We start from the raw sequence: 25,014 nt of genomic DNA on the forward strand, positions 1-25,014 counted from the left end.
CGGTGCCAGGCCTAGCGTGGTCAGATTCCGGCTCCCCGGGCTTTGGCGGGAAGCTCGTTCACCTCCTCGTCCTCCTCTCGCTTTGTACCTGGATGCGGCTGGCTGTTTAGAGTTGGGGTTGAACTTTTCCTGCACTTGCGGCGTCCTGGGGACCCCCGGTAGGGGGCGCCGAGAGCGAGCGCTGGAAGAGGGCCTGAGGATGCTGGCTGGCTAGGAAGGCTTCCTCTGTGCCCGGTGAGTTGGTGGGGTCCGGGTGAGCAAAGCACAGGACCAGGCGGATCTTGCCATCATTTCCTAGAGGCGGAGGGTGGCGCGGTAGGTGATCTGTCGACCAGGGAGGGAGCTGTCAGCCTTGTTAGAAGGGATAGGAAAGGTGGTCAACAGACTCAGGTCCTTTAAATAGAAAGACTCCTTCCAGAGTTAAACGCATCCCTGTAAACTCTTCCTGTTTGTGCGTCTGCCTTCCTCCCCCCGACCTTTGTATTCACCCAGAAAGAAATGGGAATCAGGTGAAGAGAATGTGAGTTATGTTTAATATTGACATGAAGTTCTTCTCCAGGAGCAGATTAGTGAAAACGCCAGGAGTTACAAATGATTGTTACATCATTTTTTTAAAAATTAAGGTTTATGTTGAATCTTGTTTTTAAGAAAAGCAATTGTATGTCACAATCAGCTTATCCGGAAGAGCCCTGATGGCCAAGTGTGCAATCAACAGATATGTTATTAATTACAGAATTAGTCTTTCCTAAGGAGACCCAGAAAGACAAAATCAGACTTTACCAGGGAAGATTTTAACACCTAATTAGGATTGCTAAATTAATTGCTGGTTAATGCCACTTCCATTATTGAAGAGAGGGCAGAGTTTATCCTGCACTATTTTGAGTGACCAGTTCACACTTTCAGTTCAAGCAGATAATAGCTTAACTTGTGTACCATTTAAATAACTTTTCCTCTATGTCTGTGTTTACCCCAGAGGAAACAGGGATTTTGTACACCCAAAGATTTTTTTCCTTGTTTGTCTTAAATGAAAATAGCGATCTGACGTGCAACTGCTTGGGCCACTTGAAACAGATTTCTTTTTCCTTAAGTTTCTTTCTTGCAGAAACTTTGCCATGATATAGCAGCTCATCCATGGTGCTACATTAGTCATGCTAATTCTCTACATACTCATGGAACCCTTGGGGTGATGAGCTGGTACCCGCTTTTACATGCTTTTACATACTTTGCTTAACAGGGAGAAGATGGATGATACTAATCATTTTATGTCTTTTACAAATTGCACTAACTTAATCGGTTGTTTTAATGTCAAGCAGCTGTGAGATTCCTGCTGCGAGCAAAGCCTTTGGTCTCCTGGGTGGTAAAGCTTGTTTTTGTCCAAAAGAAGTTTTGGGGATGTTCAAAACTTGATAAAAATAAACCTGTGCTTTTCACTGCCGGTCTCCTTTTAAAATGATTCTTCTCCATTTCTGGATAGGATGAAACAAAGAAATGTGTAGTGTAGTGGCTGTTACAAGATGTTGGCCAGTGCATGATAAATAGGTGTATATTCCCATAAACTTTTGCTTAAGTTTTAGAGTTTGTAGACCTTCTGAATCCCCAGCCACGGCTTTGCAGCAAGAAATCTTGTTCACATTAGAAGTGTTAAAACCCACAGACTCTTCTATGTGTTATATGCTAATTGCTCAAAATGAGAGATGCCAGCTCCTTGGGACTCTGTCCTTTGCTCCTGATACTAGAGAGAACTGCTTAGCCGAACCATTACATAGTTTTTATTAACTTGGTGATTATTTTTAATGATTCCAAATGTTATTCACATTGTTATTATAAAGTCACTGAAATGGAGGCGTTCCTTCTGAAACACATACCAGAAAGTGGGGGAGGGGAAATTCCCCTCCTTCATTAAATGTCCAGCAGAGGTCTAAAGGAATTCCATTATATAAACAAGTAATCAACTCCAGAGTTAACTAAGAGTAGGATCTAATCCATAAGAAGAGGTTTGGATCACAAATCCTACAGTTTGTGAGACAGAACAAGTTAATTAGTTTATACTATGTCAGAGTCAAGGAATCCATTTTTGGAGTACTCTGTGTACAAGTGTTTGAGCAAAGTTCCACATCCTGCAATAAATCCTCCATAATTCTTGATTCTAAAATTGTACTATATTTGTGTTTTAAAATGCTTCTGAACTTGTTGCTATAGTTACACAGACAAGTTGCTTAGCGTATAATTATAACACCAAGGTGACACATTTTTACATTTGGAGTGAAATAATTTTTAAAAGGTAAGCTACAGTGTCTAACAAATTTCAGTTACACCCAAGTGCAAGCGTGTGTGTGGACCCTTGTCCATTTCTGCCCACCCGCATCTTTGTACATTTATACAGAGAAAGTCAACTCTTTTCTTGAGTCTTAAGATGAGAACAAGTAAGCACTTTGAAGTTGTTTATACTTGTCTTTGTGTACTGTCGTTAACATAGACATTTTCACATATGTTCCTGGCAGCCTTTTAAAATTGAGATGCAGAAGTTTTGTTGAAAATTACTGGTTTTTATCACTCTGTTTGCTGCCTTGTAGAAATGATCAGTCGTAGATAGGTGGCAACCTGAGGTTTCTAATTCCTGCACATATTGGTAGCATCTTAAAGATTAAATTCAACAAGTGAGGAGTGGCTAGCTCGTTGGGAAGCTGTTTGAAGAAGCAGCTTTTGGTGTGCTTGATAAAGATGTCACTGACTTCTGTGATGAATTTATCAGGTACTGGTTATCCAGATTACACAGAATCAGTTTCTAACGGCAAGAAACGAGGAGAAAAATTAAAGCAAACTGGAATATATATAGACAAACTTGTTTTGATTCAGAATTTATACCAAACAGAACAAAGCAAATGAAAACTTGATCCAAGAGAAGGTCCAGTATAACAATTAAGTTATTGTTATGTACTGGTATTGACACAACTAATCTTTTTCATCTAAAGGTTCTAGATCTAGGGGTACTTGGCTCTGAATTTCACAGAGTATTCTGAAGCAACTTCAAAGCCAAGCTATAGGTCCCTGGGGCATGACATTTAAAATAGGATTAGCCCAATGGTGGGCTCAAGGAAACAGAAAATTTTCTCAAAGGAATTGCTGTTGTCTTTTTCTTTACCTTCTTTTATTGTCCAAGATTAATGGCTGTTTGACAAGAGCGAAGTTGAGCACTTTACTTCTCTTTCCTAAGTTTTAAAATGAATTAGTGTGGTACTGTTGCATTTGGAAAAAATGAAATCATTCCATTCTTTACTCTTTTTTTCCCCCTACATACACTCGAATTGGTTTCCTGATTAATATTGAAGAACACTAAATTTTTAAAAGAGTAAATTTTTAGAGGATAATTTCTTTGCTTTCTGGAAGGCCATGAACTCACTAATCTTTATCTTCCCATCTATCATTCTTTACTTGTCACCATCTCTCTGGGAAATCAGCTACCCTAGGGTTCATATAGAATGATGAGGAGGTACATATTGGAACAATTTTATTTTATGTTGCATTTTTATGTCCATTTGCGAGTAGATCACATTACTGCAATAGGTAATTCAATTACAGATATGTATGATAAATAACCAGGAGATGGATGCTATCAGAAGGCAATTCTCCTGGAGAAAATAATACTGTATTTGCTGAAATGTGAAATTAAGTTCTAGGCAAGTGACAGTCAAGATTGAGCATGGCCAAATTGTTCACAGGAAAAAGAGCCTCTTTCAGTCAGTTCAGATTCACCCAACATTTGGCAATGATACATGATATGCCTATGCAAAGAAAAAGCAGAGTCAAAGAAAAGAAAAGAAAGCAATAAGAAAAATTCTGCTAAGCTGTGTCCTGTGAATTGTCTGCAGAAACATAGAATGATTAGTGCCTGGCTGTTAACTTCCCGGAACGGATGTGTTCCTCACCAACTGACCCCCAATACAATTCCTTACAAAGAGCTTCCCTTTCTGTAAAGAAAACTGGAGATGTGACCTGTCTCAGGGAGCTGAACTCAGTCAGCCACCAAGGATGCAGCTGCCTGCTGCCAGGACTTCGCCGGGACCTGGTGCCAAGCAAGCGTCCCGGATGGAGGCCAGGGACATTTATGGCTGGACATGCTGCAGCCAAATGGGCTTTAGCATCACAACTGGCTGCTGTGATTTCCTTTAGCAATTACAGGGCCCAGATTTAGATCTGCTGTAAAACTTTACCGATTGTAAAGCTGAGAACATTGTTTGTGACTGGCACGGCATAAAGCAAACATAATCCCTTGGGATGCTAACCTCCCTTTGTTCAACGGACATTGCCATGAAGCCATTGTTCGTGCCAGTTGACGTGCAAGTCGGGACGGGAGAAGTTGCTTCTGAGACACCCCTCAAGTCAGTTCCTCGGTGTGTGCTAGCTGTGAACTTGACTTTGGGAGACTTAGTTCTGGGAAAGCTGGGAGGAATAGTTACCAGGAGCCTAGGCTCTGATAGATTGCTTGATTAACTGGGCAGGGCACTTAGGATGGCAGCGGAGAGGTCCCCAGGGGACAACACGCCCGCTGGGCTGGAGCAATGTTGGTGGTTCCAGGCCATCTGGTGAGGGGTGGTGAAGGCAGGCCCCAAGTTTGGGCCTGGAGGACAGGTCAAGGGGACAGTCTTGATGCAATGAGAAAAGCAAGCCAGCCGGACTGGCTGCCCGCCAGGTGTGGGTACCATCCTGGCAGGTGGCTGCTGCTAACGTGCAGGAAGAGCCAGGGGGCCTGGGCCCTGCAGCGGGCTGGAATCTGTTCCTGGTTGGGGGGATGAGTGCCTGAGCTCATCCAAGCACCCTGTGTGATCCTGGCCCCGCCGACGTGACTCAGTCCCACCACTGTCTCCTCTTCCTGACCTCAGCCCCTTTGGCCTCTTCATGTTCTCTTCCTTCTGCTCGGAAAGCTCCCCGCCACTCCCCACCCCCCCCGCCCCACCCCCCACAGCTCATGGCTTCCAGATCTGGCCTCTCGGAGGGCTTTCACTCAAGTGTCCCATCTTCAGAAAGGCATCTTCACATCATACTAGTTAGGACACCATCCCTTCCCTCTTTCCTCTCTTCCTCAGCCTCTTTTTCTCTTTGTAGCTTTTTGCTCCAACCCAACATACTGTATTGGCTTAAAGTCTTTAACCAACTTTGGAGCTTCAGAGCAAGACAATACTGCCCCTAGTGAATCTGTGTTTAGAAGAGCGCCTGGCACACAGGCTGCCCTGGGTTCAGGTATGTGGTGAGTGAATGAATGGGAAAATGCTTTTATGTGGTATGTAAACAGTACAGTCTGCGATACAGTGTCCTGGATAAAAGCTATGGGTTAAAACTTTGGGGGCCAACTGTGGAAGCTAAAAACTAGGTGGAGAAAAGTGTTTCGGATACTCCCAAACTGATTTATTGACATCGTCTTGAAATACAGATGTCTTTGTGAGCCAAGGACCGTGAGCTTCATATTTCCTATACAGGGCTGTTTGCCCAGTTGTAAATGCTTGTTCAATGAATCCGTGACCTTGCTGAACTGGGAAATTAGCATAAAACACTTTGTGTGTATTCTAATAGTTTATGTATATTAAAACATAAAAAAGTGTAATTCAGGGCTGTTTATTTACTGAGAATAGCAGCCCTTGCCTCTGCCACCCACAGGCAGAAAAATTCCAGGCACTGTATTGTATCCTCATGACATTTTCACACATTACAGAGACTTTTCGAAATTCCAGAAAAAGTTTAGAACTGTGGAAGCCTTTCTTCTTGTATTGCTGAGATGAGGCCCATGAGCCCTGTCATTTAGTTGGATTTATAGATTTAATAAGCTGAAACAGATGAGTGGATAAACAGAGTGTGGTCCAGCCATACAATGGGCTACTATTCGGCAATCAAATGAATGAACTCTTGATATGGGCCGCACTGAGTGTGAACTTTAAAAGATTATGCTTTGTGAAAGAAGTCAGTCCCCAAAGACCGTGTGTCGTGATTCCTTTTATGTGAAATGTCTAGAACAGGTAAACCTGTGAAGACAGAAAGCAGATCTGAAGTTATCTGGGATTGGGGCTGGGGATTGGAAGAAACTGCTAATGGGCAGCTGGGGTTTTTCAGGGAGATGGAAATATTCTAAAACTGGATAATGGGGACAGGCACACAACATGTGCATTTACTAAAAATCATCGAATTGTACACAAATGGTATGTAATCTATGCCTCAGTGAAGTTGTGTAGTTCCAACTTGCTGCTGCTAAGTCACTTCAGTCGTGTCCGACTCTGTGCGACCTCATAGATGGCAGCCCACCAGCCTGCCCCGCCCCGGGATTCTCCAGGCAAGAACACTTAGCACCGAAGAAATCCAAAACCTCAAAATGCAAGAGGTACATAAGATAGTGACAATAATTTATAATGTTCTGAGTGGTTACAATGTACCAAAACATTTTATCCACTTAAAAGAGAAAAGAGCTCTGGGGCATACTCTCTAAAGAGTTCTTTGAACCACCCATGGCCTAAACAAATCCTGGTGTGTTTCCTGGGAATTGTGTCTGTATTTCCAGGATTTTCACAAAGCCCAGTGCTGATGCCACCGGATGCTGGGTGAGCAGCATCTCTTTGATCCCCAGGCATTTCCTGGGAAGTATATCAGAGCTGTGATCTCTGTCCTGAAAACAAGCAAACCCAGGTTGTTTCCAGATGAGACCCGGAACCAAGTCAAATCAATTAAACTCATCTGACCCCTGGGCCACTCGGTGTTTGCTGCACACCAGTTTCCAGTTGTCTACTGAGGATACTTCTCTTTTGCCAGTTTTAAAAATGTTTATGGTGTTATTTATTATTATTATTTTTGGCTGTACTGGGTTTTCATTGTAGTGCACAGGCTTCTCATTGAGGTGACTTCTCTTGTTGGGGTGTACAGGCTCCGGGCACGTGGGCTTCAGTTCAGTTTAGTCACTCAGTCGTGTCCGACTCTTTGCGACCCCATGGACTGCAGCACACCACGTTGTCCTGTCCATCACCAGCTCCTGGAGCCTACTCAAACCCATGCCCATTGAGTCAGTGATGCCATCCAACCATCTCATCCTCTGTCGTCCCCTTCTCCTCCTGCCTTCAATCTTTCCCAGCATCAGGGTCTTTTCCAGTGAGTCATTCTTCACATCAGGTGGCCAAAGTATTGGCCACAATCACAGGAAACTAATCAAACTGATCAGATGGACCACAGGCTTGTCTGACTCAATGAAACTATGAGCCATGCCGGGTAGGGCCACCCAAGACAGATGGGTCATGGTGGAGAGTTCTGACAAAACGTGATCCACGGGAGTGGCAAACCGCTTCAGTATTCTTGCCTTGAGAACCCCATGAACAGTATGAAAAGGGCTTCAGTAGCTGTGACTCATGGGCCCTAAAGAATGGGCTCAGTAGCTGGGGCTCACGGGCTTAGCTGCTTCCTAACATGTGGAATCCTCCAGGACTGGAGATCTAACCCGTGTCCCCTGCGTTGGCAGGTAGATTCCTTTCCACAGTGCCACCAGGGAAATCCTCTTCTGCTAGTTTTATTGGTACATGGGCATCGCTCTGGGTGGCGGTCGGGGGTGGAGAATCTTGGAAAACACACCATCTCCTGGTCTCATTAGAACTGCAGGGTCTGGAACTCCAGAGTGTGGCTCTGCTCACCGTAGAACACTGCTTTCCTGGGATGGGGCAGAGTGCATGGTACCTGCTTCTGTATCCTTGTTCATCTAGCAGAGCATCTGCTTCTGCTGGTGAGGTTATTCTAACAGCCAGAGCTGGTGGTGGGATGCAGGTTTTTGAATGCTCAGAGCCCAAATAGTTAAACTGGAGAGGGCCCTTTTTCCCCATTAGAAGAGTCATTAGAATCATTTCTGGCTCTTTCCTTTCTGCTTTGACATATTCTGCAGTTAAAGCACAAGCTGAGATTCAGTTATGGGCAGAGGTACATATGAATTGCCTGTAATTTCCTTGCTCTTCGACTATTGTCTCTGGATGGGAGTGTCTTTAGCTCTTTCCTCTTGTTTATGGCAACTTCCATCTGTTTAGTGCCTGAGAATCCTCTCTGCCTCCTGCCTCAGGGCTGGCTTGGCTCTCTCTTGGGCACCTTACCCTCCCCACACCAGTTGGTTTCCACATGGTGACTTTCCGTGGGAGTGTTTACTTTGGCAAAGACGGTCCCGGCTCCAGATACACTGGGCAGGAGATGGGGGCTTTCAGGGCTCATATGCCTCTTTATATTAGTGGTGAAGTATTGCTCTCCAGTCCTGGGATGGTTCGGGCAGGTGTTTGCAAAGAACGTCTAATTTCTTCAGCCCTTGTAGTGGTCATTTGCAGAAACTGAGATGGACAAGAGTTTTAAATATTGACCTCTTACCAGTGTAATTTCTGACTCGCTCATTCTGAGTTTGCCTCCTCCCAAACTGGCAGCCTAACCTACACACAAATTAAGAGTAAAATTTATAAAATGACCATGTTTTCCTGTTACCAACCCTAAATTATTACTCACCCTTGGTAAGTGGTAAGGAGTTCTTTATGAGATTGCATTAATATTTCCTTCTGCTTATTAGGTGGCAAAGGAGTGGGTGACATTTATTTTTTGATGTCACTTTTGGTGGCTTTAATTGGTCAATAAAGTACTGTTTAGGTGGGTACTTTTGGTGGTGGTTTTCTTTCATTTGCAATGAGCTAATGTTCTCCATATTTTAAGGGTAACTAGTTAAGCATTCAATTAAAGAGATCGACTGGTTACATGATGAGAGAAATTTCCATCTTGCCAGGACAGAGACTTAGTTTGGAAACACAAGGAATAAGAAAATGATGCCATTTTTCTCTTGTTTTAAGACCTCCTTTTAGAAGCATTGTTGATTTGTATTGGATCTGAGAACTGGAGTTGATTGTAATTAAAGCAAGATGTAGTGTTACATACAGAATTCTGTGAAGACATTGCCCTAAGTGGGAAAAATGTATTAGACCATTAGTTTTGATGATTTGTTTTATTTTTTCCTAACCATTTCTTTTTCTGAAAAGCATCCAGATGCTAAGATCAAATACTCATTTTGGACAGTCTAGCGTGTACTGGATCCTACCTTTGTTGGGTGGTTGGATGACAGGGAAGAGCCTGGAACGTTCACTTCACAGCCTGGAACGTTGCTACTGCAATCCCTTGTATCTGCTGACACCTCCTCCTGCTGTCCTTGTTCTGAAGTGTAAACTTGAAGGGTTTTTGACAATATGTCAGGGAAAGAAAACTTTAATGTTTGAGCTAGAAGTTAAAGTCGGGCATTTTATTTATTAAGTTTAATATTTCTGGGCTGTAAGTAGAGAAGAGAGATCATGTTTGACGGAGCTGGGGTCCAGGCTACAGATGTTGAAACTTTGCCTGAGGTAAGGTGACCAGATGTCCAATGTGGAAAGGAGCTTGCTGGACAGTGGTTTCTTGTTCTTTCTGATGAATGAAAGAACTGCTGCTCCTCCAGTATCCTCTGATAATCTTTTTATCTGCTCCACCCCCACCCCCCCAATCACAGGGATTCTTCTGCGGTCCCTCCTTATCTTGACCTTTCTGTGGTCAATTTCTCTGCTAACCCAGCTGCCTTTTTAGTAATGCATTTCTCCTTCACCATGAAGTTCTGAGCTGAGCTCGAAACTTCCGATTGGCCCTAAGTTTCTAACAAGGCCCAGCTCACTCTCTGGCCCTCCCCTCCTGTGTTTCAGCCCCTGCCCCAGTGGGAAGGGAGCTGGCCAGGCTTTGTCCAGACAGTGGCAACTTCAGTGCCTGGCTCTAAGCTCTGGGGATTCCGAGCCGCAGCTGGATGACGTAATATCAGAGGTGTCATCGATGGGCATCCCTCGTAGCTCAGTCTGTAAAGAATCTACCTGCCATGCAGGAGACCCGGGTTCGATTCATGGGTTGGCAAGATCCCCTGGAGAAGGAAATGGCAACCCGTGCCAGTATTCTCACCTGGAGAATCCCATGGAGAGAGGAGCCTGGTGGGCTGAAGTCCATGGGGTTGCAAGATTCGGACACGACTTAGCCACTAAACCATCACCACCACCATCATCAATGGACATGCTCTTTTGCTCAACCTTGTTCCTGGGCTGGTTCATGTTGGCTCATGAGGTCAGTCCTTCTCTAGGTCAGTTATAAGTGTGACGGGAATATGGTGGTGATTTAGTTCCCTGCCTTTAGTTTCACGTCTGATGGTGCTCTCGAGCTGGGAAAGGCAGGCATCAGCTTATTAGGCGAGAGAAGCCCTTGTGAGAAGGCAGTGGGGACTTCTCCACCCCTCAGCCTTTCGTCTTGATGGTGGAGGTCGGAAGCCTTGGAGCTATGCTTCTCAAGGTCCTCCCTCCTTTCCACATGGAACTCTCACTTCCTTGGCCCCTGGTCACAAAGTTGGTGCCAGGAAAAGTGGGGATACCAGAACCTAGGTGTTTGAGGCGACAGTCCTTCCCACTCTGCCCGTCTACCCCTACTTCCTTTACAATGTACATCTGAAACCAGTGCAAATGCCTTCTGTGAATGGAATTTGTGTGGTGGTTGGGGGTGGGGCTGGTGGGGTGGAGACAGGAGGGCCCAGGAGCCCCTCACGTCCAAGCAGTGGCTTGTTGGCTGTCAAGGCTTTCCAAGCCGACTCCCAAGTCAGGCCTGGAGCCAAATTTACTTTCCGTCTGTCAGCTGTGATGGAATTCCTAGGTCCTATCCCCAGCTTGTGAAAAGAAATCATTCGGGGAACTGCAAGCTGGCAAGTAAGTATTGCAAAGGTTCATTCACTCGAAAGCTGATGCCTACAAATGTTATTTAACTTTGAACAGTTTCTCTGGGCCCACCTGCTGGGGTTCCATCTCCCTGGAACCTGGTTTGTGTTGGTGCAGAGGAAAGCCCTTGGGGAAGGGCAATGGTGGGCATCTTAGTAGACATGTCCCAGAGATGGTACCGGCCGAAGGACTTTCTGGATGTCTCCACCTTGCTCATCCCTGATCCAGGCATTGTTCAGTAAGGTCCATTTCTTTCGAACTCCATGGAGTAAATAACAGTGCTTGGAATTCAGATGCTGAAACTCTAAAACCCAGTTAGGACTGTAGAGTCAGGTTTCACAGTCGTCAGACCTCCTGTCAATTCAGATACCTTGAAGACACTTTTAAAAAGAGTGTCTGTCCGTGAATTAATTGCTTTTTGAAGGAGGATCAAGAAAGTCAATGCTTTCAACTTGGACCATGGCCACAGGGGAGACCGATTTGCTAACCTGGGGAGGAGTGACACCCCTTACGGCTTTGATTAGGAAGAAGAGCACTTCCCAGTGTCTACAGAGTATTTAAAAAAGACTTCTTTTTCTCATATAATGAAAATAATATCAGAAGATCAAGCACTCCAGGTACAATTTATTGATTTATAATATTCATTTTTCTCTTTCTGACTCACTTTACTCTGTATGACAGTTTCTAGGTCCACCCATACCTTTATAAATGACCTGGTTTCATTTTTTTTTTTTTTTTGTGGCGAGTATTCTGTTGTATATATGTCCCACATCTTCTTTACCCATCTGGTGATGGACATTTAGGTTGCTTCCTTGTCCTGGCTGTTGTGAATAGCACTTCAGTGAATGATGGGGTACATGTGTCTTTTTGAATTATGATTTTTCTCAGGGTACATGCCCAGTCATGGGATTGCTGAATCATATGGCAGCTCTATTTCAGGTTTTGTAAGGAACCTCCATACTGCTGTCCATAGCGGCTATACCAACCTACATTCCCATCAACAGTGTAGGAAGGTTCCCTTTTCTCTACACCTGCTCCAGCATTTATTGTTTGGAGACTTTTTGATGATGGTCATGCTGACCAGTGCAAGGTGATACCTCATATAGGCCCTGAAAAATGAAAGTGAAGTCACTCAGTCATGTCTGACTCTTGGTGACCCCATGGACTGCAGCCTACCAGGTTCCTCCACCCATGGGATTTTCCAGGAAGGAGTACTGGAGTGGGTTGCCGTTTCCTTCTCCAGGGGATCTGCCCAACCTAGGAATCGAACCTGGGTCTCCTGCATTGCAGGCGGATGCTTTACCATCTGAGCCACCAGGGTAGACAATATATGCACTGCTAAGTCGCTTCAGTCGTGTCCGACTCTGTGCAACCCCATAGACGGCAGCCCATCAGGCTCCCCCATCCCTGGGATTCTCCAGGCAAGAACACTGGAGTGGGTTGCCATTTCCTTCTCCAATGCATAAAAGTGAAAAGTGAAAGTGAAGTTGCTCAGTTGTGTCTGACTCTAGCGACCCCATGGACTGCAGCCTACCAGGCCCCTCCGTCCATGGGATTTTCTGGGCAAAAGTACTGGAGTGGGGTGCCACTGCCTTCTCCAATATATGCACTACCATGTGTAAAATAGATAGCTAGTCGGGAGCTTCTGTATAGTGCAGGGAACTGAGCTTGGTGTTTGGCAATGACCTAGAAGGGTAAGATCAAGGGGTGGGAGAGAAGATCAGGAGGGAGGGGACATGTTTACCTATAGCTGATTCACTTCATTTGTTGTATGGCAGAAACTAACACAACATTGTAAAGGAATTATTCTCCTATAGAAAAGAACTATATTAGATTTCTTTGTTCAGGTTTGTAGATGGGAGTAGTATGAGCTTTGGAGTGACTTTGGGAAAGAACAGGCCAGATAAATATGCTTCATTTGATCTCTGGGATCCTGAGTACTTTGGTAATCTTTCAGAAAAAATCGCAGTTTTTCTTCTTGCAGTCAATGACTTGGCTATTTTACATTAAGAGGGAAGACAGTGTCGTGACCTCTCAGCTAGTGAGTGGATTAGAGGGGAGACTCAGCCAGGTGCATGTCTCATGCCATGCTTTTCCTAAGTTTCACCCAGATCTTTGTCCTCTACCAAAATGCTCACCTCCGTTGGTGCGTTGGTTTGGGGTCCACATGATGAAGGGACACAGAATGGAAAAGGTTGCCCAGTCTGCCCCTTGGAGTGGGTCCACTGAGGTTGTGCCCATAAAACGAGGCTATGAGCTCACCCCCAGTGGTCTGTCCCTTAGAGTCTCTTTAACTACTGGTGGTAGTGTGTGGACTTTAATCCAACTTTTGGATCTGTCGCTAAATGCCTTTCAATGGGCTTTTAATTTTTTGTTTTTAGATGAAAAGTGTATGTTCCCAGAAGAACTGGCTTTGGGGCCCAGATTTTCTGCCTGGAGGTTGTTGGAGACAGGGCTAAGTGGGAAGAATAAAAATCGTGATTGGAGGCTTGGCAAAAATCATTGCTGGAGGCTTGACAAAAATCATCATTAGGAGGCCCAGACAAAGGGCACAATTAGTGCGTGGCTGAGGCTGGGCACTGATGTGGGTGGCCCTCAGGGCCAAGTGCCCTTTGTGGTTCTGCAATTGCACTTTTGAGCGAACAACCAGTCTAATTAAGCCATGAAAACTAGTCTAAAGCAGGTTAGGGAAGAATGCCTGCTTGAAGGAGCATGGGAACCCTCATGTTTATCTCTGTTACTCTTCAGGGGAGTGCTACCCTTTCTATTTTCTTTTCTTTTTTCTACTGGGGTATAGTTGATTAACAAGGTGTTAGTTTCAGGTGTACAGCGAAGTACAGTTAAACATATACATGTATCTCTTCTTTTTCAAATTCTTCTTTTCTCATTTAGGTCATTACAGAATACTGAGCAGGGTTCTCTATGCCATAGGGCTTCCCTGGGGACTAGGATGGTAAAGCATCTGCCTGCAATGTGGGAGACCTGGTTTCAATCCCTGGGTTGGGAAGATCCCCTGGAGAAGGGAATGGAGTCCACTCCAGTATTCTTGCCTGGAGAATCCCATGGACGGAGGAGCCTGGTGGCTACAGTCCCTGGGGTCGCAAAGAGTCGGATGTTACTGAGCATGAGATTTTAAAAAGCCCCCTGTGAAGCAGAACATCAGCGCCAGCCAGGTTCATTCCTGTATCTTTCCTCTATGTAGGAAGAAAATGATTTGTAGCCGTATTTCTGTCAAAGAGTTAGGCATAAACTTTAAAGAATTGGTTGAAAGGAAAAGGAATTCATATAAAGACATAACTAGAGGTATACGTGAAACAAAATATGCATGTTTGAAATATTTGACTTTTCTGAGCAATCGGGAGGTTGTTAGCTGTTTCCCTTTCCCACTTCAACTTTCAAATGATTAATGGGATTTGTTTAATTAAATGTTCCACATTTACCTGGAGTGGAGGCCCAGGGAGTGTTCTGAAAATAGTATCAATTGTTTTCTATTGATCTACAATATGCAGTATGGCTTGCTTATCTTGAGAGAAAAGACATTCAGTTTTATATTAATAATCTTTTTCAGATTATTTAACAGTTAGTTCAAAGGTGAAAAATCTATTTAAAACATCCTCTGGACCTCCTGAAAAATTCCCTGTCATGAAATACTCCTTTACTGCATTCCAGAGGAAGAAGCTAGTTTTAAAAAGAGAAGCACACTTCTGTGGCTACCACAGTAGGTTGAAATGTGCCGATGGGTAGCTAGGCTATTTTTAGCAAGTTCCAACATATCCTGTGGTGGCTGATGTCCAATGGTCCAAAATTAGTCATGGGATCTTGGCCACCACAATGTCTGGGACTCAGCCGATCAGCATGCTCAACATCTTTGAATTGTCAGCCTAAAGCTACCACTAGGATTGATTGCTTTGGTCAAACAATACATCATTCTTTGCAGAAAACAAAAGGATTACCTCTCCTAGTGAGCTAAAAGATCAGAAGCCTTGGAATTAAAGGCTAGGCAAGGTAGGTACTGAATAAAATTGGGAACACATTCAGACTTTTGGAAGATGACAGTCTTGGTGATGAAGACAGTGAAATGCCTAACAGGGACATTTTTATTTTATTCTGTTGGTGGGGGCATGAAAAAAAACAGCTGAGTTTTTTTTTCCTCTTCTGCTTTGTTTACATAAAAAGAAGGTCAAAGGAGAAGGTTGTTGGGGACCCTCAAGGCAGAAAAAGCTTGGTCTTTCATCAGTAGAAAAAAGGGGGGATACAGTTACCTTCTGTAAAAGGTCTTTTCTAACACACGGTGCCCCCAATCATTCTAGAGACAGATGACCAATTCACTTTGAAAGAATTGTATTTACGTTTCCCCATGCCTAGAGAAATGCTTCCTTGTTAAATACACACCCAGCATACAATTATCCTTTGCTGTGTTCATTGATTACTTTTTTTCCCAAAGGTTTTTCTGTTTGCTTGTAAAGTAATCCATAGTTGACAGAGGATGGGCTAATTTTTAATAGCTTTATTCTGACAAATCCTTTCTGTTGTCTTAATTTAAACTGACATGGCAAATGGGAGGTGGATTTGATTCCAAGGAAGGGAAATGCACTTGGTTGGAGCACACTGTCTTATATGTTGACTATCGACTGCCTTCTAATTGATATAACCATTCCATAGGATTCCAGAATTTAGAGGACACAGTTGAAACTGTCCACTGCGTCTCTCTGTCTGCAAGCAGGGCCTGTTCTGAACCCTCATGGACAAATCGTGATCTGTTACATTCTTAAAGAGGGAGGTACCTTGGGGCTTCTGTTGTAACTCGGTCCATTGGTTTCACTGTGGTCCAACTCCAGGGGAGCACTGGGTGAAGGGTGACATTTGGTCATCCAGCAAGTGTTTTCCAGAAACTTCTCTCTGTCTGACGCTGGGTCCTGATCTGGGAATACAGTGAGTGTAGGACAGAAGGGTTTCTGTTCTCTTGGTCCTGGTTTTCCAGTTGGGTATTCCTTGCCCTTGCAAGGCTGCCATTTTTCTCTGGTGTTCTTTAAGAAAACTTGCAGGATGCTTCAAATGCTATTAAAACCCTGAGGATTGCCTAGAACCTCTAGCCAGGATTGGGTGACTGTGGGTGCTTGGCGTGGGAACATTTGGAACAGCATGCTCTGGTCTCCACACCCTGGCAGAGCTTCCTTCCTTACGGGCTAGAGGGACCTGAGGGGGTTTGGAAGATGCTCTCCTAACACAAACACCTGGTTGGTACTCATTCCAGGGCCCTGGGGAGGACCCTCCACCTGGGGTGCAGAGGTGCACCCATCATCACACATGTAGCCTGGACACGTGCCTTCTGATGTTCTCTGGGAGCAGAGAGGGCCTGACACCCAAAAATGCCTTCAGGATGACTAAGGGAAAGATGGAACTGCCCATGGTCTTACCTTTAGGACCTTAGGGAAGTCTGCAGGCATCTCTGTGGGATGGCTCAGAGATCTTCCTCATCAGAGCTGGAGGTCGAGTGATTAGCTCTGTGTGTGATTTGGATAAAGGGGTTTATGTCACTGGCTTCAAACGTGGGACAGATTTCTTGGTGGTTTTCTTAGAGACAGAAATCACATAATCCACCTTCATTGCAGGGCTGTCATTTCCAGTGTCTAGTGCGCTCTGCAGTCAGGATAAGAAGGGAACCTGACCTTTCTTGAAATAGAAGAGCCTCAGGATGTGGAGAGGGCAATTGACACTGGAGCAGAGTTAGATAACTAAGCTGCCTAAGACCCACTCCTGCCCAGCCTTCCTGGGGATGCTCGCACCCTCTGCCTGTCTCTCTCTCTGATTTCCTAGCCCCTTAGCATAGCATCCAGGTTTATGCAAACTCCATCAAAGAGGAATCCCAGCCTGTTGGTCAAGATCCCTAGCTAGACAGTGGTCACTGGAGAGCATCAATATCTCTCTTCCACAAGCCTTCTTCCCTGTATCCCAGAAGTTCCCTTTCTCTGAGTCGAGCCATCATCAGTGGTTCTCAGACGTCAGAATGCCAGTGACTATTTAAGTCATTCAGGTTTTGTGCCAGCATGCTCCATCCACCAGTTCTCATTGCAGAGGTGTTTGTGACCCAGGAGAATGAACTCACTCACTTCTATTTTCTTTCTTTTGTCTTTTACAGAACCCTGAAAGAGCAGCACCTTGAGTGGGGATAAATATGGGCCAATATCTCAGAAATAAAAAAAGAGACTATTATAAAGGAGCCCTTTTCTCCCCACCCCCCACCCCAGGATGTTGTTTAAGACTTAAAGAGTTTATCAATGATGTGTGTTGTTTCCTTTTGGATGGTTCCTTTGGATAAAGGTGTTGATTGTAAAATTATCCATCAAATTATATGCAGCTGTGAAAGCCTCCAAACGTAAAAAAATGTGGCTGTTGGTCTAAATGGGAGTATCTGAGCTCTCCTTGGATCACCTATGATGCTGTGTGAACATGACTTTTTATTTACACATGTGGTGGGGACTTCCCTGGTGGTCCAGTGGTTAAGAATTCACCTGCCAGTTCAGGGGACACAGGTTCAATCCCTGGTCTGGGAAGATCCCACATGCCGCAGAGCAACTACTGAACCTGTCTCCTAGAGCCTGTGCTCTGCAACAGGAGAAGCCACCACAATGAGAAGCCGCACACCACAGCTAGACAAAGCCAGAGGGCACCAACGAAGACCCAGTGCAGCCAAAAATAATAAATTAGAAAAAATTCACATAGTCTGTCTTTCATGGTGTAGCCCAACACAGCAAAGAATCACCAACTTGCTTTTGATATAATATCCAGAAACAGTCTCATTTAAGAGAAGCACAAGCTGGAATCAAGATTGCCAGGAGAAATATAAGTAATCTCAGACACGCAGATGACATCACCCTTATGGCAGAAAGTGAAGAGGAACTAAAGAGCCTCTTGATGAAAGTGAAAGAGGAGAGTGAAAAAGTTGGCTTAAAGCTCAACATTCAGAAAACAAAGATCATGGCATCTGGTCCCATCACTTCATGGGAAATAGATGGGGAAAACAGTGGAAACAGTGGACTTTATTTTTGGGGGCTCCAAAATGACTGCAGATGGTGACTGCAGCCATGAAATTAAAAGACACTTGCTCCTTGGAAGAAAAGCTACAACAAACCTAGACAGCATTTTAAAAAGCAGACACTGGGATGACCCAGAGGGATGGTATGGGAAGGGAGGAGGGTGGGGGGTTCAGGATGGGGAACACGTGTACACCCATGGCAGATTCATGTTGATGTATGGTAAAACCAATACAATATTGTAAAGTAATTAGCCTCCAATTAAAATAAATGAATTTATATTAAAAGAAAAAAGCAGAGACATTACTTTGCCAACAAAGGTCCCTCTAGTCAAAGATATGGCTTTTCCAGTAGTCATGTATGAATGTGAGAGTTGGACTATAAAGAAAGCTGAGTGCTGAGGAACTGATGCTTTTGAACTGTGGTGTTGGAGAAGACTCTTGAGAGTCCCTTGGAAAGCAAGGAGATCAAGCCAGGCAGTGCTCAAGGAAATCAGTCTTGAATATTCATTGGAAGGACTGATGCTGAAGCTGAAAGTCCAATACTTTGGCCACCTGATGCAAAGAGCTGACTCTTTGGAAAAGAACCTGATGCTGGGAAAGATTGAGCACAGGAGGAGAAGGGAATGACAGAGGATGAGATTGTTGGATGGCATCACCAACTCAGTGGGCATGAGTTTGGGTAAACTCCTGGAGTTGGTGATGGACAGGGAGGCCTGGCATGCTGTGGTCCATGGGGTCGCAAAGAGTCGGACATGACTGAGTGACTGAACTGAACTCAAGAGAGCTAGAGGATACGGGGGTCCAGAAGAGCAAGTGGGGCTTCTGAGCAAAAGCCCCCAGCATGTCTCTCTGCCCCGCTAATCTTTTGACTTTGCCTTCTCCTCAGAGGTCACACTGGCCACTGAGCCTTTTGGAAACTATGTGGAGTCTGTTTGAACATGACACCTTTTGGGTTTTATGGTGGTTTAGTTTCAGATAACTACTCTGAAGGCCACCCTTCCACATGATCCCAGGGAAAGTATAAAACACTTAAGAGTCTGGGTAGTAAAGTAGCAGAAAGAGAAGTTAGCCACGCATCAGGTTGCCCTGAAAGGACTTTAAAACAATTAAAAAAAATTTTTTTTTGCCCTCACCGAGTAGCATGTGGAATCTTAGCTCCCTAACCAGAGATCAAACTTGTACCCTCACATTGGAAGTGTGGCATCTTCACCCCGGGACTGCAAAGGAAGACCGCCCCCTGCCGCTCCCCCAGAGAAATTTGGTTTCACAATCCCCCTGCCTTGCTTGGTGAAGAACTTTCAACAGAATGAATGAATAACTGAAAGTCAGGTTTAGAGTTACTTGCAAAGGTATCCATGGAATTTTATAAGGATCTGAATACCAAGAGGAGGCTGGGGTTTGAACACGAGTTATCAGTTTAATGTGAAAAAACAGTTCTAACTCCAGGTCAGTAAATACCTTAATCACATTGTCAGAGGCCTATACATCAAAGTCTGAAACGTTCTTGGCATAAAAAGCTTGCATGTTTTATTTTGTTCTAATTGAAGTTTATTACTGGTAGCTTTGGTTCAGTAGCTTCACCATGCAATGGAGGCCTCAGTCCTGAAGCCCTTGGAAGGAAACCGTGTTGCTGGTTGGGGAGCAGGCCGAGGAAGTGGGCCCTCTCAGCTGCCTCCCGGGGCTGGCCAAGTGGCTTCCTGACCTCTCAGCGAGGTGTTGACAAGCCTGGCCACCGGAGAGCACACGTGGGGCTGTTTACCACAGTGATATGGGTGGAGGAGATGTGAGGGAAGGCTGGCACCCCGACTCGGGCAGCTTCGCACCCAAGGCCTGGCCGCTGTCCCTGGATGGATCCTCAGACCGTGATATAGCTGACAGCTGGTTGTGCTTTCAGAACTGGAAGGCAGACTGATGGTGAGAGCCAGAACCGTGTGCATAGAGCTCTACAACAAGCCTCAGAGCTCCAAATAAGCTGCCCTTCTGCCTCTTCCTGGATTTTCTGGAAGCATCAAGACCTGCAAATATAATTGCCATATCTTACAAATTACCTAATGACAACAACAGCAAAAATAAACCCGTGGGATTCCATCAAAGGCTTCTGCACAGCAAAGGAAACCATCAATGCAATGAAACAGACACCTGTGGCATGGGAGGAAATATATTTGCAAATCATATATCTGATGAGGGGATAGTATCCAAAATATATAAAGAACACATGTGACTCAATAGCACAAAGCCAAGTAATCCAACTTAAAAAGTGGATCTGAATAGATGTCTTTCTAAGGAAGACATACAGATGGCCCACGTGAAAAGATGCTCAAGATCACTAAGCATCAGGGAAATACAAATATAAATAAAAATGAGATAATACCTCATATCCATTAAAATAGCTAGTATCAAAATGACAAGAAATAACAAGTGCTGGTGAGGATGTGGAGAAAAGGGAACTCTTGTGTAGGGGATGTATGTAGCCATTATGAGAAACGGTATGGAGAGTCCTCAGAAACTTAAAAATAGAACTATCATGTGATCTCGGTATCCCATTTCTGGGTAGTTATCTGCGGGAAAGGAAAGCCCTAACTTGAAAAGATACCCACACCCCCACATTTATAGCAGCACTGTTTACAGTAGCCAAGACATGGAAACAAGCTAAATGTTCATTGCTGGATGGATGTGTAAAGAAGATGTGGTGTACACACACACATACACGGATATGTTTCAGCCACAAAAAAGGAAATCCTGCCATTCAAGACAACATGGATGGCCCTTGAGGACATTATGCTAAGTGAAATAATTCAGATAAAGATATATACCAAATGATGCACTTATATGTGGATTCTTAAAACAGACGAACGAACATTACAACACCAAAACTCACAGGGATCAGATTGTTGTTTGCCAGAGGTGGGGTATGCGGATGGACAAAACTGGTGAAAAGTTTCACAAGGTACAAACTACTAGTTTTTTAAAGAAAGAAAAACACTGCCTATCATATCATAAAAGCTTTCCAGACCTCTGGAGCTGGGTCTTCCTGAAATTTCCTAGAGGTGCCTGACTCGCAGGTCACATTATGTTTCTGCCTGGGAATTTAGGCAAACAATGTAGTGTTCTTATTTCTGATTCTCGGCTCTCTTACCCTTTTACCTTTCTCAAAAGAAAATTCATTTCATTATGCTTGACATCTATACTTACCATGTATAAAGCAGACAGCTAGTGGGAAACTGCTGTATATAGTGCAGGGAGCTCAGCTTGGTGTTCTGTGAAGACCTAGGCGGGTGGGATGGGGGGAGGAGGGAGGTTCAGGAGGAAGGAGATGTATGTGTGTACATATAGCTGATTGACTTTGTTGTACAGCAGAAACTAATACAGCATTGTAAAGCAACTATACCCCAATAAGTTAAAAAAGAAAATACATTAAATCAATAAACCCATTTGTTTCCATGACCTATTTAGTGAAAATGAAAGTAAAAGTCACTCAGTTGTGTCTGACTCTTTGTGACCCCGTGGATTACACAGTCCGTGGTATTCTCTCGGCCAGAACACTGGAGTGGGTAACCTTTCCCCTGGGTTGGGGATTTTCCCAACTCAGGGATCGAATCCAGGTCTCCCACATTGCAGGCAGATTCTTTAGCAGCTGAGCCACAAGGGAAGCCCAAGAATACTGGCGTAGGTAGCCTATCCCTTCTCCAGCAGATCTTCCTGACCTAGGAATTGAACCGGGGTCTCCTGCATCGCAGGCAGATTCTTTACCAACTGAGCTCTCAGGGAAGCCCTATGACCTATCTGCTGTGTAGCAAATAGTCTGGCCATTTAGTAGTTGAAGACAATACTTGGTTATTCTCTTTCACAGTCCTTTGGGTGGGCTGGGTGTTTCTCCTGGGTCTCTACTACAGTTGTGGTCATGTGGCCACTGGGGCGAGTGGTCCAGCCTCATAAGAGACTTTGCAGAGTGGGATGCTCCAGATGGCTTCACTTGGACACATGGCCTCTCTCGTCTTATAGGAAGGCATGGGTTTCAAGAGGCAGAAAACCCAAGTTTTCAGGGCATTTAGAGGCTGTGCCCAGAATCAAGTATTGAATATTCCCACGGTATTCTAATGCTCAGGGCAAGTCCTAGAGCTTGCCCAGATTCAGGGCGTTGGAGAAATAGCATGCTTGCTGATGGGCAAGTGCCGAGGTTTTTGCAGAAGATGGTGTGTGTGAGGGAGGGTGTGCCAAGACCATCTGTGGAGAAGTACCATCTGCCACTCCACTCCTCATCATGTTCAGTGTATGAGAGCTGACAAAGTACATGCATAATCATTTGCTTAAGTCAATCATCCCCAAATTTGTCTCTGTAAAGACAGGATTGGGAAGCCAGCACACAGTCCTTTAGCAAATATGATATGCAGTGTCCAACTTGCAAATTACAAAATGGGTGATCCTTTTCACGAAAATGGATTTTTTTTTTTACTCCATGAGGAAGATCAGTTACAGGATTCCTTCAAGAATCAAGATCTTCTAAAACTTTTCACTGTCAGTTATGAGATGTAGTTATGAGAGTGGGTTTTGGATGAAGATGGCTGGGTTTGTAACTCAGTTCTGCTGCTAAGGAGCCAAGAGAACTTGAGGGATATACTTAACCCCTCCATGCCTCAGTTTTCTCAAGTCATGTTTGGGTGTGAGATTTAGACCATAAAGAAGGCTGAGTGCCAAAGAATTGATGCTTTTGAATTGTGGTGCTAGAGAAGACTCTTTAGAGTCCCTTGAGTAGCAGGGAGATCAAACCAGTCCATCTTAAAGAAAATCAACTCTGAATATTCATTGGAAGGACTGATGCTAAAGCTGAAGCTCTAATACTTTGGCCACCTAATATGAAAAGCCAACTCATTGGAAAAGACCCTGCTGCTGGGGAAGATTGAAGGCAGAAGGAGAAGGGAGCAGCAGAGGATGAGATGGTTGAATAGCATCACTGACTTGATGGACATGAGTTTGGGCAAGCTCCGGGAGATGGTGAAGGACAGAGAAGCCTGATGTGCTGCAGTCCATGGGGTTGCAAAGAATTGGACACGACTTAGCAGCTGAACAACAACAAAATGATGAGTTGTTCTTACCTCCCAGGGACCTTTGTGAACATTCGTGACTGTTGATGCAGGTAACTTGCCTGCTCTATTGTGATCACTTTTTATCTTAGCAGGTATTACTCTTGTGATGATTCGATGAATAGAAATTCTCTCAACAGGCCATGATGTGGATTAACACCTTCCTCTACTCAACAGCGTGTCGCACTGTGCACTTGGCTCAGCCCCTCTGTTAGGTCAGCTGCACAGGGAGTGCCCACACAGAGCGGAGGAAGGAAGGAAGGAAGGAAGGTGGGAGGAAAAATGAGGAAATGGCCAGTACGAAAATAAAAATGGTTGTAGTGGAAACTGTTGCCGTACTCTTCATCAAAGCAGGTATCTCTGGACCTGAAAAAAAAAAAAAAGGAAAGGTTGGCGATGTCTTAGCCTTTTGCTCTGGTATCTTCTGCTGGCTGCTGCAGATCCTGTCTGACCCTCGTTCAGGCTCTGGAAGGTTCATCTGTGTGGACCATATCACGAAGGCTGGCCAGCTCTCTGCTTCTGCCTGGCCTCCCCTGGTGGGAGCCCTGGGGAAGTGGGGGAAAGGGGGTTTGTACCCCAAGAGGTCTCCATGAGCCAGCTGCAACTTTCCTTCCACCCAAGGCCTCAACGCCATCAGGGACCCCCACATAACCCTTCTGTGGGGGTGGTGGGGTGGGTTCTTGGACTGGGAAATGCTCCCTCCTGCCAGGACAGCAGGCCTGGGGACAGTAGCTGAGCCGGCTGTGACTGGCCCTGACTCTGAACTCTGCCTTGCGTTTCCCTCCCCAGCTTCTCAGGTGGGTGTCACTGCTACCCCAGTACCCCAGGTGGTTGTTGTTTAGTCTTTAAGTCGTGTCCGACTCTTTTGTGACCCCAGAGCCTGTAGCTCACCAGTCTCCTCTGTCTATGGGATTCTCCAGGCAAGAAAACTGAAGTGGGTTCCTGTTTCATTCTCCAGGGGGTCTTCCTGACCCAGAGATCGAACCTGGGTCTCCTGCATTGCAGGCAGATTCTTTACCACTGAGCTGCCAGCGAAGCCTGTATGTGGGTAGTCATCTGTTATCTGTCATCACATGAAGCTCACGTGAAGTCACGTGAAACACTCGGGGTGAAGCAGATCACGTGACCAGAAATATGACTGTGCGTTGATCAGACCCGACTCCTGGCCGCTTAGTCATCGCACTTCACCGGCCCCTGATGGGGCTGGAACCAGGGGCCTGGACTGGCAGCCTGAAGCCCAGTGTCCAGCCACCAGTGGCTCTTGAGAAAGAAATCATCGCTGTTAAGGGTTCGCAGCAATTCCCTTAGAAATCGGGAGCAGTTGTGTTATACATCCAGCTCTCAAAGCTGAAAGATTCTTATTTTCCATTCTGAAGTCTTTGCTGGGCACCAGACAGCTGGTTTATGTAATGAAAGGCACCCCTGTGTGCTGTGAATTAGTTTTGATAAAATCTGTAAACTGTTTTACCCTGGACAGTCCTCATAAATGGGGTCTAAGATACATTTAATTTCAGGCATATAAACATGCAATAGCTGTTTACTTTCTGGCTCATACACACACATCCTACTTGTCTTTCTGGCAGAATCCTCAACTTCAGTGTCTGTTACTACCAGGGTTTAATGTGCTTTTGGGAAAGAGGGCTGTTCTGACTCAGACCGATTTCCCTCTTCCTTTCATCATTTTCATATCTCTGGGGAGCTTTTGGTAGTAAGAACTTGGCAATTCTTTGTGCAGGAGAAATACAGGCTTTAGAGCAGGTCACTGTTGTTGCTCAGTTGCTCAGTTGTGCCTGACTCTTTGCAACCCCATGGACTGCAGCACACCAGGCTCCTCTGTCCGTCTCTATCTCCCAGAGTTTGTTCAAATTCATATCCATTGAGTCGGGGATGCTGTCTAACCATCTCATCCGCTGCTGCCCTGATGCTGGGAACTATTGAAGGCAAAAGGAGAAGAGGGCGGCATAGTGTGAGAGGATAACAGGTCATATTTCAACAGGTCATATTTTGGATGAGATGTGTGGCTTATTAATGAGGAAAAAATTGCTCCTTTTCATTACTTTTTGATTTGATAGCTCAAAGAGGTTCCCAGTTGTTTAAAATGCCCCATAATTCTTGAAAATATAATTACTGCAAACATTGGAAT

The 25,014-nt window shown here is 44.8% G+C and overlaps 1 protein-coding gene across 3 annotated transcripts in view; it reads left to right on the plus strand.

Moving 5' to 3' along the window:
• Window positions 1–25,014, plus strand: part of SEMA5A (semaphorin 5A) — a 568,430-nt gene that overhangs the window by 1,342 nt on the left and 542,074 nt on the right. The window lies entirely within an intron of this gene.

Source organism: Bos taurus, chromosome 20, assembly GCF_002263795.3.
Source record: "Bos taurus isolate L1 Dominette 01449 registration number 42190680 breed Hereford chromosome 20, ARS-UCD2.0, whole genome shotgun sequence".
NCBI classification, from domain to species: Eukaryota; Metazoa; Chordata; class Mammalia; order Artiodactyla; family Bovidae; genus Bos; species Bos taurus.